This window comes from Nannobrachium achirus, assembly GCF_963921795.1.
Source record: "Nannobrachium achirus genome assembly, chromosome: 17".
NCBI lineage: Eukaryota > Metazoa > Chordata > Actinopteri > Myctophiformes > Myctophidae > Nannobrachium > Nannobrachium achirus.
In genome coordinates, this window is record NC_137824.1 from 47,732,664 (window position 1) to 47,748,101 (window position 15,438).

General features: G+C 41.1%; 1 protein-coding gene across 2 annotated transcripts in view; it reads right to left on the minus strand.

The window, feature by feature from the left end:
- The window catches only part of elf1 (E74-like ETS transcription factor 1), a 58,899-nt gene that overhangs the window by 42,109 nt on the left and 1,352 nt on the right, over positions 1–15,438 (minus strand). For both annotated transcript variants that reach the window (XM_080746139.1, XM_080746137.1), the window contains exons 2-3: positions 14,120–14,172; positions 13,957–14,022 (exon numbers count right to left, since the gene is read on the minus strand). The gene's annotated coding sequence lies outside the window, so the exon portion shown is untranslated. The remainder of the gene's footprint in view (positions 1–13,956; positions 14,023–14,119; positions 14,173–15,438) is intronic.

Below are 15,438 nucleotides of genomic sequence, written 5' to 3' on the forward strand. Positions count from 1 at the left end.
CCGCCGAGACACCGCCGAGCAAGCGGCAGCGAGCGAGTCCCTGTGTCGAGCGGTGCGAGTGTGTGTGCAAAGTTTGGCATGGATAGGGGCAACGGTGCCGGAGATAAGAGTGGGGCAAAAGTGTGACGTGACAGACAGACAGACAGACGGACAGACAGCCGGAGGAGCTTTTCATAGTAACTTAGAATTATTAAAGACTTATTATTAAAGAATTATTAAAGAGGTCGCAATAATTTGTTTTGTTTAGTATTAGTCTAGTCGACTAAATATCGACATCTTAGTCTTTTATTCTTAGTCATAGCCTACTCTACAACACAGATTGGTTAAAAATAAAAATGTATTGATTGAAATAATTTCCAGATTGCAGCTTTAAGGCTTGGAGAATGGGACAAGATGCATATTATAAGCTTTGATATTTACATTTATTTAAATTTGCATTGTTCTCTCAAATACTCACCAGATTCTATCCATAAATCCTATCAAAGCACACAGTTCAGATCTCATTCAACACAGATCAGATTATATTTTTTATCCAATAGTTGCTGTAAGTTGTGTGTAAACATCTGTCTTTTAATGTTCTGATGATTACCAACCGTCTGAATTATAAAAAAATAAAAAAACAATCACATCTGACACTGGGCTTGTGGTGGCCACTGACATGCCATGACTCTCTCCAGAAGTCTGATTAGTGAGAACAAAGCAGCACATTTTCTGCTGGAATCCCGGCCAGAAAGGGCATTGTTCATGTTGTCGCAGTTCAGTCAGTGTTGTGTAGTAATATATTACTGTAATATTATTACTTTCCCCAGTAATGAGTGGTATAACTTCAATTGAAACAGTAACGAAACAGTACATATCACTTGTCCAAGTAATGCTGCATTACTGCATCCAGCCCAGAGTGAAGCAACATAGCAGGGGGTTGTCACATGTGCAAAAAAGGTTAACAGATCTACAAGCTATCCACACGTGGTTAGCTTGTGGATCTATTACTTTTTATCCACAACTTTCCAACACCCCATCATGCATTATTGCGCAGAAGGCGAGCGGCATTTCCGGCGTCGCAGCCGAGTGTGATCTACAAGCTCACAACGGTTGCATCTATGACGTGACGTGAGCTTGTAAAAGTCTGCTGTTAACCGGAAGTGTCCTGCAGATAATGCTACAATAAAGTCTTGCGGAAACAGGTGAATACTAGGAGTAACAAATAATAACTAGTAATTGTGACCGAAGGTCGCACAGCTTGTCCGTGTTCGTCCGTCCGTGTAGACGTGTACACATTTTTACGGTCTATGGGTTTGCCGCTCTGACATCATGCTCTGATGTCACTGTGATGTCAGGGGAATCACTCTGCTAGAATGGGTTTGCCACTCTGACATCATGCTCTGGCTTCGCTGTGTGTCACACTAACAGAATCCCTTTTATGCCCATATAGTTCCCCGATGTCATCAACATTAATGATGCCCTGTTAGAGAGAACCCTCTGATACATATATCCATATATGGAGATATGGAGCTCCCTGTGATGCCAGGGGAACAAATCCCCTTTATGCCCATATATGGAGATCCCTGATGTGCACATCCCTGATGTCCACAAACCCTGATGTCCACATCACTGTGGCGTGTTTAGGGCGAGGTCACTTGTCGCCCTGAGGCGTCTTACTACTGTCACAGTTTTTTTCCCAGCAAAGTGAACCTGTGTTTTGTAAACTTTCTGAGTAATGTTACTCTGGTTGTACGGCTGAACTGCACAGACTTTGTAATGTCCAATGTAATGTCGAATTAGACACGATTGGTGTCTTCCCTTCACATCACAATAATATAAATGGTAAGACGTAATTCATTTCCCAGCGGATTCCCCGTGACTCGAGTGTAGGGCAAAACTCTAATGTTCTGTTCCGAGTTTATGGAGTAACATTTAGCCAATGGGGAACCAGCATTCTCGGTGACGTCACCTCTGTGCAGCCTCCTAAATGTCCTCATTGGCTAAAAGCAGTTTTTGCTGCTTCCTCGTTAGCCAAAAGTTAGTTCGTGAACGTATGCCCACGTCACCTTTATGGTGCTTTTTCTTCGGCAGTAGCCCTATTGACTTTAATGGGAAAATGCAAAAATGGCAACTATACTCGCAATTTCCCAGAATTGCATCTTTCTAGTTAGTGTGGTTGCCTAAAGGGCAACACATTATTGTTCTCGGTCCAAGTTTATGGGGTAACATTTAGCCAATGAGGAACCAGCATTCTTGTGACGTCACCTTTATGCAGCTTCCTCATTGGCTAAAAGCAGTTTTTGCTGCTTTCTCATTGGCTAAATGTTTCTTCATAAACTGTGGATGTATACCCACAACATCAAAACCTGTTTTTGCTGCTTCCTCATTGGCTAAATGTTACTCCATAAACTCGGTAACGTATGCCCACATGCAAAAACGGCGACCACACTCCCAGATATATATCCCAGAATTGCACCTTTCTAGTTTTGTTTTGTTTTTGAGCGGTGCCCCTGGAAGGAGCTAAGCTCCAACATCTGGTTTTGTCCTGTCCCCAAAAAATGTCCGGGCTCTGAAGCATGGCCTACATCTTGGCACAAATGGCTCAGAGTTGTATGCCCAGGGTCCCAGCTTTGCAGGACGCTCTGTGATTGGCTTAATGAAATTAACGCATAAATTGCAACGCTCATTTCATGGCATGCTAGGTGTGATTTTAATTAATACAATTATCATTATATACTTTGCCTCATCATGACAGTGTCTTGCAAAAGTACCTTAAATAGCGGATATACAGTACAGGTGGAGAGAGATCAAAGATGAAGATCTACTATGTTTTGTGAACTATAAAGACATGCCAGGTTGAGAGTGGTCTGTAGGTTTTAGAAATACAGTATTGGATGGAGTTTGGATCCATTGAACCACAGATTATTTATATAGATATTATATGAAAATGTTTGTGTTTGGATATACACGGTTTCCATTCAAACAGCAAATATGTTGCCTTGGATCTTATGCCTAGAGAGATGCAGGTTTCATCCCTGCAGCAGCCTGTTTGTGGGTCAGTGACGTGACGCCCCAAAAAATGTGTTTTTAAAAAAACTTTAAATTGCAGGCATAAAAGTTATTTACTTTTGTTCTACTCACTCTCAACCTTATGGAAATACATTTTGTTTTTAGATATTTTATTGGAATCAGACTTTATTCAGCAGTTTGTTGTACTTGTGCCTAAAATCGTCATATGGTGTGACATGAAAATAATTGTTCATAAAATGAAAATGGAGTACATCTTTCTTAAGTTACTCACTTTATCAAAGTCCTTTATCATAACTAACCAGTGATCCACTATAGTTTTTTGAAAATTAATTATATCTGTATATTTTTTTCATAATCGACACTCTGTGTGAGGCCCATGTTCATGATCTTACAACATATTTTAAATGTATTCTGTCAAAACTTTCTCTAAAATTACACAAATATTTGTGACTCTTCCTGATAATATTCTCTATGTAATCCATAAACATTCTTTTGGTTTAATCATTAATAAAGGTATGATTTTTCACTATTTGGAATGTCACACCAAATGATTTAGTGTCACACCGTATGATCATATCTTCATGTGTCAAAGCAAACTGTGTTTTAACCTACCTATTAGTGAGTACTGAACTTTACTGATTGATTAAACAATTAACCAGGATAACATGGCCTTAATATTTCTGAACAGGATATTATTGTAGGGCTTTAACATGGGATAAGAAAGAATTGTAGTAGTAGATGGATGATGAGGATGTGCACAGGAATGCTACGCACACCTAAGTCTTCTGCCGGCCCACGGCAGAAGGATCCTAAAGAGACAATAAGGCGCATAGCCACACTTGGAGCCAAGGCAACATTTTATTAACACCAATTAGTGGAAACAGAACTCAGCATTCAGGTAAATTGCTTTTTTCCGAAGTCTCCTGAACTTGAACACAGCATTTTGTGTTGAACAAATGTAATTAGGAATCATGACATTACACTACATCTCCACTAGCTAAAGAGTGCTGGGTTGCGCAACTCCGAAAATAGCTGATCTACAAGCTCTCGCAGCACAACGTGTTGAGAGCTTGTAGATCAGCTATTTTCGCTAGTTTTGTCTCCGGTCCTACCTTAACACTGTCCACTGTCCAGTCCAGTGAGTGAAAGTACAAAAGTATTAGATCAGATTAGATTATACATTTAGACTGTATTGTACATCAGCCAGTCGTATTTGGTGAGGGTAGCAAACCGGCTGCCTTGTTGCGGTTCTGCTATGCCACAGACAACCTACTGCTCTTCGTAGAAAATGCAGTCTCGCCCCTTTGGCTCCTCTCACCTTGCTGGGTCATTGTTTAGTTTCTCCCTGTACTTTTTCGTTCTCTCAGCACTTGTCATTTTCCAGCTGACAAAAGAAAATGGAATGTAAGAGAAAATATTGTTTAGATTGAAACAATATGTTAAGGTTTCTGTGAAGGGGTTTCTGCTCTGTCTGATGAATTTGAAGAATCACTGAATGAAGCTAAATTACATTTTATGTAAAAATGTTTAAAACAAATGTTTAAATGTACAAAAGAAACATGGAACTTTGTTATTTATTGTTATATCTGTAGTTAAATACAGTATAAATCATATGGTGTGACAATCAAGTCATATGGCGTGACAAGCAGACATGTCACACCATTATGATTAAGTGTCACACCATATTACGTTTTCTGCATTTAGGTTTACCTTGAGGCTACTATGTACACATTAGCATGCTAACAGCATGCTAGCTATAACAAAGCAACCTAGATCTACATGGAAATATGACCAAAACTTCAAATAACTTAAGCTTTTTTTAATGAAAAGGTGTCACACCAACAGACATCCAAAGGGGTGAGTTTGTCAAAGTTTCAACAAGATGGCATTTCATGAAAATGTTAAAATCATAACTCACCTCAGACACCTGTCTTGCAGTTGTGCTGGGAGTGCTGAATAGCCTTACAGAAGAAGGACCTCTCTAGCCAATAGGTGTCCAAATAATTGCCTGTTTAATTTGTCCAAACTAGTGTCACACCAAATGATTTTGGTTTGGGGGACAAAATGTTTTTGATCAGAAATGACTGAAAACATTATGCTTTGACTTTGAAAAGATATAGGCTCACAAATAGACATTTTTTTTAGCCTAAATTCATTTTCAAATGATTTTTAGCAATTCTTTTTCTTAGTTTTATTCAAGTTCCCACTTTGAGAAACAAGGTCAGGACAGTCACACCATATGAGTTTTGCCATGTTTGGTTGAAAATTCTGAAGAAATGAGGAATGAAATGTTTTAATCTTGAGTAAGTTCACATAAAGCTTAATGTCCTGCACAATATTCAGAAGGTTTTTGACAAATATATTTTTTATTTATACATGTTTGACACCGAGGACAGCGAAAACGTTACGTCACGTCACCCACCCTTGTAAACCATCAGCCTTATGTCCAGTTGAGCTGTCTACCTTAATACATTAATTGATTAATTAACAGAAGTTATAGTTTTTCTAGTCTAGTAGTCTTTTAATTTTGTTGCCTTTTTACCACTGATTCCTCCCCAAACACATTTCTGTGCTGTCACTGCTCTGCTGTTGTATTCTACTGACTCACCTACCAGTGAGGAGCCCCCACCGGGAGGACATAGAGCCTGTTCTGTAGCCTAGAGGCCTTTCTGTAGTTGTGTTACATTGACAATGACTGGAAAGGTTTGTTAGAGTTAGAACTAATACGCCCAATAATGAAGTGAGACAGTTCATTCATATATTTTACTGGAAAATCACTCCCGACACTCACGCCATATCAAATAACAAAGCTTGATAACATCACAAACTACAGTTTTTGGTATGTTCTTAGGAGAGATGGCCTCCTAAGAATGACACGTGAGTTTCTTTTGACACAACACATTTTCTAGTGTGGATCGAAGCTTTAAGCCTGTTTACACTTATTCTTTTATACAAATTAGAAATTATACTGCAATCATCGCAAAATGGGAAACATATCATCTGGATGTAATCCATATTATCCATATCCATGTTCACACAACAATTCCAATCCAGTCTCAGGGGAAAAGCAATAAAAATGTAGGACTTTTTAAGTGTGGCTGCTTCAAGACATGTCACTGGGGTAAAATGAAACCCAGACCACAGTGAAAACAAAAGGCTTGTCTCAAATAGCGCATGTCTTATCCCCAGAATGGTGTATTGGCTACAGCGAAACAGCGCTGATGTTGTGTGCAGAGTGGAACCATGTGACCCCAGCTGACTAAACTGGAGGGACACACCTTTCCTCTGCAGCCTAAAAATAAAAGGCCGCTGCTTGTGTTCTAGTGCTACAAAGCAGAGACAAGCCAAAGCACAGCAAACCACCAAAGAAAACATTTTTTCTAGTCTGCCCCCCATAAACCACTTTCAACCTGGCGTTCCTATTTTGCAGACGTTATTATAGGCAAATAAAATGCCGACAAAACGTTTCTAAAGCTTTTAAAAGTCATGAAGATTGCCTATTTTCGCTATTCAGTGTACAATTTTGTATAGGGCATAAAGCCTGTCTCTCCTACCTCTCCCTCTCCATGTCCTATCAATGCATGTTACTATCATCATTGTATACATCCATGTCCTTTCAATGCAAGTCACTACTACTGGGCTGCGGATCAAGGCTTTCCATGGAATCAGTGGCGTGTCCAGGGGATGACCTGGGATGGCACAGGCCACCCCTTGGAATCTGACTGGACACCCCATTCCACACCTTTTGGATTCAGAATTGTTTTTCAGGTGTCTTTCAGTCTTCTTAAATAATAATTATAATCATGTTTACACACAGGATGAATCAACATTCATTTGAAAGCATTTCAACAGACAGAAATAGAAAATGATATCAGAGCGTTCTATGGCAGCAACACCAGAGCACTGACTGAAATTAGAGCAGTTTCAAGCATATTTACGAGTTTATTCATGTTTTAAATTAAATGTTAGACACAGGAATGTAAGACACTGTAATGTTAGTAATTAAAGTAGATAGATATATATGGGAGGAGACAAATATGGTAATTAATGCTATTGTACACATGCTCATACTTTAATTCCACCCCTAAATAAGTCAGTACCCCACTTGGGCCATCCCAGAATGTCGGGAGACGCCAATGTATGGTATATGACTGCAGACTGATATTGACTTTTATAGCTGCTATTATTGTCATAGTTGTCATTGTAGTAGTTACTATTGTTGTTGTCTCCACCAGCCGAAGGCTGAGGGAGAGTATGTTTTCCCCTCCGTCCGTCCGTGCGTCCGTCCGTGTGTCCGTGTGTCCTCGCAGTTTGTGTGCAGCTAATCTCAGTCACCGTTGGCCCGATCGCTGCCAAACTGAGCACACACACTCCCTGGATGCCAATCTAGAACCTCTGCCCCACATTTTTCAAATCAGCCTCATGGTGGCGCTATAACAGGCCGATTTGTGTGGCCTGGTTGTTACCAGCTAATCTCCGGCGCCGTTGGCCCGATCGCTGCCAAACTGAGCACACACACTCCCTGGATGCTAATTCAGAACCTCTGCCCCACATTTTTTAAATCAGCCTCATGGTGGCGCTATAACAGGCCGATTTGTGTGGCCTGGTGGAGACCTGTGCTCGGAAGAGCACTGCTTCTAGTTGTTGCTGTTATTATTGTTGTTGCTGTTCATCTTTGTGTCTCTCTCCCCCACCCACCCTCTCTTTCTCTGCATCTCTCTCTGTCGCCCTCCTTTTCCTCCCGGGCAGAGTCGAAGGCAGATGGCTGCCCACCCTCAAGCCTGGTTCTGCTCAGGGTTTCTTCCCATTAAAGAGGAGTTTTCCTTGCCAACTGTCGCCAAACGCTTGCTGAGCGTCTCTGCTCTATTATGTAAAGCAGTGGTTCTCAACCTTTCCAGGCCGTGACCCCCAAAATAATCATATTTTAACTGGGGACCCCCCCACCCTGACCAGTGACCAGAGTGACCAAGAGTTGAGGCATTACATTTTGTACAATCTGGCTAGCCATCGTCACGAAAAGGGACCGCCCACTTGTCCCTTTTCTGTGGCGTAGCCATCATTGACTCTTGTCTCGAGAGATTGCATTTTGTATAACACGGTTCTATTGTGAAAATAGCAGATCTACATGCTCATAGCGCCTCGCAACGCGAGGCGTTGTGAGCATGTAGATCGCCTATTTTCACAATTTCTGCCTCTAATATTTCACAATTTGGCCAATGTTTAATTTGTCATTTTAGAGGTTAATTAAAAAGTCCTTAAATTGTCACTTTAGAAATGTGCATTAACACACTTAAACGTTATGTTGGTTTGTTTACTGTTGAGTGAGAAAACAATGTTACACATTAAGTTAATCATCTGGGGACCCCCCAAAATAATTTGGCGACCCCCCTGGGAGTCCCGAACCACTGATGTAAAGCGTCTAGAGACAACTTATCTGATATGGCACTGTAATAAAATTCATTGACATTTTAAATTGCTTAGGTGGTTAAAAAGCAGAGCTCAGCAACATTTAGCAGAGAAAACAAGTCGAAGTGTCCTCAAGTCAACCAGTGTTTCAGTGAGTCAATAGTATGGGTACAAATCACACTTGCATAAATAAAGCATAACAGAGTCATTAAATCACAAGATCTACTCATCCAAGTGTTATCAAGGCCAGAATTATAATATAGGTCAAAGTTTAACTTTGTCTAATGTAGTTTGGACTGGAATTAGGATTGTGTAGGCATTTCTGACTTCTGTTTACCCCAATTCAATGTGAACCATCTGACACTATCTAGGCATGTGCTACAAATGTGTACCAGAAAAGCTGCAAAAAGGATTCCATTTAAAAAAGAGAATTCAATAGTTTTGATTCAATATAAGGCGCATAACAAAAGACGAGAAAGAGAAATCTAAACCTTGAGGACTTGAGATATGGTAGCCTTTGGAGGACAGAGAGCTATTTATATAGTTTGGAGGTCAGCTGATGGCTGCTCACAGTTGCTGGGAACACAGGGAAGCCCTCATAACAGACCGTCAGAGGACAGTTAGCAGCATAGATGTGTACCTCATGGGAAGCAAGGATTGAGGCACAGGAAAGGGCAGCTAATACTTTTAATTAGCCCCTCTGAGATGGACAGAGATTTAAGAGAAAACACTCAAAACGTCCCTGTGATGCACGCGTACTAGTAATGAAAGTGTTAGGCTAGCAATTACGGCGTGCTTACATTGAAATTTGAAAAACGTACTCACTTACTAATTTATGGGATTTCTTAGATCTTTCTTTTATTTATTCATTATAAATTACTTCTTTTTTGGGAATGATTTTTGAAAATGTTTTGAGAAAACATTAAAAACAAGATGTATGAAACCAAAAGATTAAGGGACCCATAAAATGTGTCCGTGACCCACAAATGGGCACCCAGTGTTTGGGAAACGGTGCTTTAGATAGCCAGAGGCACTGTGAAAACACAGACTTCTCCAGAGTCAGCCAATGACCTCCCTGACAGAGTCAGGACCTGACATGACTCATAGCCCTGACTGAGCATGCAGAGCCAACAAAGTAGTGTGGAGGTGTACAACTGTGCAGACTTTGCAATCTATTCACTAAGCCCCCCGCCCCCGTACACATGAAGTGACTCACTGACCACAAGATGAAGGTGACCAATGTGCCATTCGGTTCAAACTGACAAAGCTGAGGCTTATATATGGCCCAAACTGTGTGCACAGGAAATTCAGACACTTCCATAGCATTAAATGTGTCTTCTTGAGTATGTGGGCCAGTACTGGGGGATACTGTTCTAGCCTGGAACCAGACCAATCCGCCTGGGCAAAGAAACTTGCCCTTGGTGAATATGGGTCTGGCCCGCTCAATTGTGAATCCATTTCCTCACCCCCAAAATTTGGGGGAACCAATCAGGGCCCAGCATTAGTCTGGTCTAACCAATCGTGTCCAGAGCCATTTTTTTAACCCACCCCTTGGAAATGAAAATTCTGAGTCCAGACTAATATCTGATACGCAGTGAGGAATTATGAGCAACGCCAGGCTAATACTGTACATTTTACCCAAAATGCAGCATACTGTGAAACTGCATTTTATGATAGCATAAACTAAATAGTTTTTGATAATACAAGCTGGGAGCAGGTCAAGGAAGAAATGCTGCCCCCCCCCCCCACACACACACACACACAGCACCCACACACCAAATATACAAATCTACATCATCCCTGGACAGTTAGCAGAGACAGAAACATTCAGCCTGTGTTGCTGTGCAGCTATTCAGCTTTTAGGTTGACATCTAGCCATAGCCATAATATAACAACAGATGGAAGGATAAGAGCAAGTCTGGTCAAGAGCAATTTTGCAGCTACCAGACCTAGTTTTCTCAAGCCCATTGTCAAACTGCCACAAGGCCTTGAAAGCATATTGTCAACATAATACCCATTGGCTGTACGCATAGTAGTTTAATAATTCAAAAATCAAGCCCGAGGGAGGGACAGCTTGTCACTCAAGCATCGACCCCAGAGAAATAGCATTACAGCAACAGTGACATATTTAGTTACTTGAGATAACAGATATTTGAATGTAAACAACATTAACCGTGCCACAATCATTTACCACACGCTTATTGTAGGCCTATGTACTGTAGATCCAACATTAGGTCAAATGCCTTCACTAAACATTAACTACCACAGTATCACACCAAAGTGCAAACAGGAGCAATTGTTTATTAACATGCTTTTTGACAAGAGCATTGTCATCCCAAGTCAACCGTAAACATATTAACTCATCAGATACAAAGAGTAATATATTTTTCGAATCTAATAACGCTAAAATGCCACAGAGGTGAACAAAATACATTTTGTATTAATCACATTAATCACGTCTTTAACTATAAAGGCCACGTCAACTATTGAAACTGGGTTACTTTGTACAGTGTGACTAATGCATCTTCTACCACAATGACATCACTAGAAGCTAAATCAACTTTCCGTAACAGGTTGTGATACCGTTGGGTTTGTGTCTTACGGTTACTTCTGAAGAACACAAAGTAAGCCATCACTGGACAACTTACATTATAACATCACTCTGACAAGTGAAACTTTCAGTTGACTGTAACTGGTTTACATCATCGCAGTAGCACACAATGCAGACTGATGGACAAGCTAAGGCTAGATGGCATGTTCCAGTCACATGCTCCACATTGTAATAGGCAGAATGTAGGCGGGGTGAGGTTACAGGTGGAATTTCCCTTGTCTCTCCTTTCTTTCTGACGTCACATCCAATGCAGTACAAGGTCTAGCACTGCTGCCTAGTGATAGAAGATATCTGAGGACATGAAACTCAGGGCTAGGGATGGTGAAATGGCTGCATGAAATTAAGGAACTTTACACAATGGCAGTTCCTCCCCTCCCACAGTCTTTCAAAAGAGACAGACAATCATGGAGAGGTCGGTTTGTCAAAATGGGAAGTACATAGTTTTGTTTCTTTTCTTTCTTTACATGTTCATTCCTTACTTTTAGCAAGTCATGTGGCTAGGGCTGTCACAATTATGACATTTTACATGACGATTAACGATTTAAATGTGCTTTTGTCGTTGACAATTACATTTCTGTTTGGCTTTTAGGCTTTGAAGTTGCACATGGTAGATATGACACATAACCTAAATATACAAAGAAATTACTGATATATTTGACAACTTTATACTTAAAAAAGAACATTGATAATGGGAATAGCCGATCTACAAGCTCACAACGCTTCCACTATTTTTGACTTAAAAAAAAATATATATATATATATATATATGTCATAGTATATTAGAGAAACAGCACATTCGAGACGCGGAGCACTCGTGGTGCGGCACGGGGCGGAGCAAGCGGTCGCCACAACAACGTATTCCAGGCGGTGCGCCGCTCTATTGTCCACGACACTGCGAGCGGCTACCGAAGCCCCCCTGTATCCACGAAGCCCAAACGAGTTACGAGGCCCCCCTGGGTCCACGAAGCCCCAAGCGGCGCGAAGGCCAGCGGACCTTGGTCCTGCTCTTCGCCCCCGAGCGCCGCAGGCGCGAGTGGCCGCGAAGAGCGGGCCAGGGCCGCGCGGCCGGCGGAGCGCCGCGCGAGTTACGAAGCCGTGGTGAATGCAATCGTTATATTTATGCCCAGGCCGTAAGGCCTGGGCAAGCGCACGTTAAACGCCCTGTCCAAGTGACTACAATGGAGCTAATGGCTAGGCTAGGCTAGGCTAGGCTAGGCTAGGCTAGGCTAGGCTAGGCTAGTAAATAAAGAGTAAACACTTCCGGTCTGCGGCGAGTTCAAAGCGTGACGTAACTCTCTTATCCAGTGGCTGACGTCGCCATCTGGTGGTGATTAGTGTGTGGTGAACGTCAAAACGAGTGCTCCTTGACAACTTTTACTGGTTTCTTGAACATACTGTAACATATATATATATATATATATATATATATATATATGAACATTTTTCAACATGGAAACGATTATGAAAAATAATCGTGATTATGTCAAATAATTGCGATTAGACGATTATGTAATAATTGTGACAGCCCTACATGTGGCATTTCAGCCAGCCATAATGATTGTTTATCAACATACAGTATGAACATTGCCATCTTGTGGTTATTTGTAAGGCGCCAAATGACACTAATGTATACATGTACAAGAATGGAACCGGTTTCTAGAGGTGGTGGCCTCATGTGCAGCTCTTGTTAACCCACTGAAGTAATGCACACCTATTGTTTCACAGCTGGCAAATGGATAGTGACATTTCACATTATGGGTTTGGAAATTTGCCAAACCAAAAGGCCACAATTTTAGACACATACTCCACTTTACATCCATGATGAATCAACTTGAAAAAACCTTTCTGTATACTCAAGAACGTTGCAGACCAGAGACGATAGCTTGTTTCTATAAACTACCTGACATGAACTGTGCAGTCCCTCACCTGTCTCTTGCAAGGCCACTGTGAACGCTATAGGTCCATTGTGAGGCTCTAGTGGTGCTTCCTAACCAGGGTAAAAGCTCAGTCCTTCTTCTCTTTATGTAGTCAAATCAATATCCAGAAGCCCATTAAGGCAGACGGGCAGAGCCTAGACGACGTAAGAAGAGCCTCAGCCTGAGGTCTGGACATTGATAGGAGCCCTCGACAATAAATGGATCACAACGCAGTACAGCTATCCATTGTCTCTGGCCGTCACACTCCTCAGCTGCTCGGGCTGCTGACGGTGACATCACTGTCACACGATAACAACCAGGAATTTCATTAGCCGCTACCACAGAGGCTTCTGTTCCCAGTGTGCCCAAGAACACAACCAATTGACTGCAACCATATGTTGAACCATTTTCAGTCCACTCCATAAAAAGTTGATTTTGTGGCTCAGGCATGAGCATAGGCTTGGTTTGAATATTGGTGGGTAGTGGAGACTAATTTGTTTTTACATACTACATACTACCAATGTTGCAACAAGAGTGAACATACGGTACAGTACAGTATAGGCCTATGTGGTGTGCCTGCCTGCATGCATGCACAATTTTGCACACATGTGCACACAACTAAGAAAATCTCTGCAGTCAACAATGCATAAAACAAACTGAATTAAACACTGAACAAATCTGCATCCTCCTCCTCTGCCCTCGCTTCTACTGTAAGTAGTATATAGTACCATAAATGATGTTGCTGAATGCTTAGCATATACTGTGACATTACCACTATGTACATCAAAGAACAAGAAGTGCACTGTGCATTCCAATGATAAGACTCACCTGTGGGCATGTTGCATCACTTCCTGTCTCCATTTTACTTTTACTAATATGATACATCAAAAACATATAAGCTCCGCTCCCTTCGTTTGTTGAGCATTGCTATAATGACATAGCCACCTATCTCAAACAATAATATAGCCTATTACAAACAGTAATACTGTACTTCCACTGTTATAATCTCACCTGTGGCTTTGTTGCACCACCTGCCTCTCCTGTCCTTTGGGGATTCATTTTGATCTCTCCATTCACCTTTAAAAATAATACATTGATGATTTAGACAAAATGTATAGGCTAACTTAATTGTTTATTGAAATAACATGACAAATGTAAAAAATAAAAACCTCACCTGTTGCACCACCTGTCTCTGTCCTGCCGGTAGAGCGTTGGCACTTCTTTCTCCTAATAAAATGATACACAATGTTTTATAGACAGAGGGGTAATATAATCCAAACACTAACTTCTTTGTGAAGGATTTGTCATGTCCTATGAGACTGAGTGGACTACGTATCTACAGTCAATGGTTCTTTGCAGGGTAAGCTAACCTAATTTTACATGTGCATACAATGTTTATTTACATTTCAGGCATTTTGCTGTCAATGTTGTGATTGTGATTTAGAATCCTCTAAAAGCTATCCTCTATTACAGGTGGTGACTTCATTCACTTGAATTACACATCTGTAAGCAAGTGTTCTGCTTGACACCAGGGGTGCTGATACATATGTAGACAAGATATGAATAGGAATAGACAGAGAAAACATGATGATCAAGCAAGAACTAGTACGCAGATAGCAGTTGTACTTCAACAGTGACATCCTGCAGTATCTTGGTAAATGTGAGCACATGGTGTCAGAAACACATACCCCTTTATGCTTACACAACTTAGCGATTGAGCCCTATAAGCCCTATAGCGAAAAAAGACAAACATAGCCAATCTAAAAACTCACAACATTTCTTGTAATTCGCCTGTAATGAGAGGGATGTCAGGTAGAAAGTATTAACTTATGTAGGCCTACAGATGGGTTATGCCTCTTGCACAGTCAACCAATCAGTCAATATGTCAGATGTTCCCTCAGACAGAGCTTTTGTGAATTGTGTAGCTAACTATATTGATTGATGTAAAGTAATGCCAGGGGGAAATCCAATTGCTCCTTTACATTGGTATGTCACACATCCTTGTTTACAGCCAATGCTACCAAACACACCAACTCTATATTAAGCCAGAGCCTGAAAGAAGGAGAGGAAAGATGTGTACTCAATCAGAAGCAGGAGGGGATGTTTATGGAGTAAGAGTCCATTCTTGCAACATACCAGAGTATATTTAGAAGCTCTTATTGTAGATAATTGGTTTCAGTCAACTGAAATTTCCAATTATCTGCGATGGGATGGAGTGGATGTTGGGAGTTGTAAAGGGTTGGTTGGTACAGCTGGATCTGTCTCTACCATGGACAAGGCCCCTGACTCAGAGTCTCTCCTTATCTCGTTCCCTCATTCCTCCATTTCCCTGAAGAATAGTGACTGCAGTTGACCAATGAAGCTCTGTTTGTATGTCCCATGATACAAGCATCTTAACACAAAAATGTAAACATCTGGCAAACATTTAGACAAGCCCTGGGGGTGGGGTGGGTTGATGAACTATTTGAGGAAAGACTATTTAGTTTGTACGGT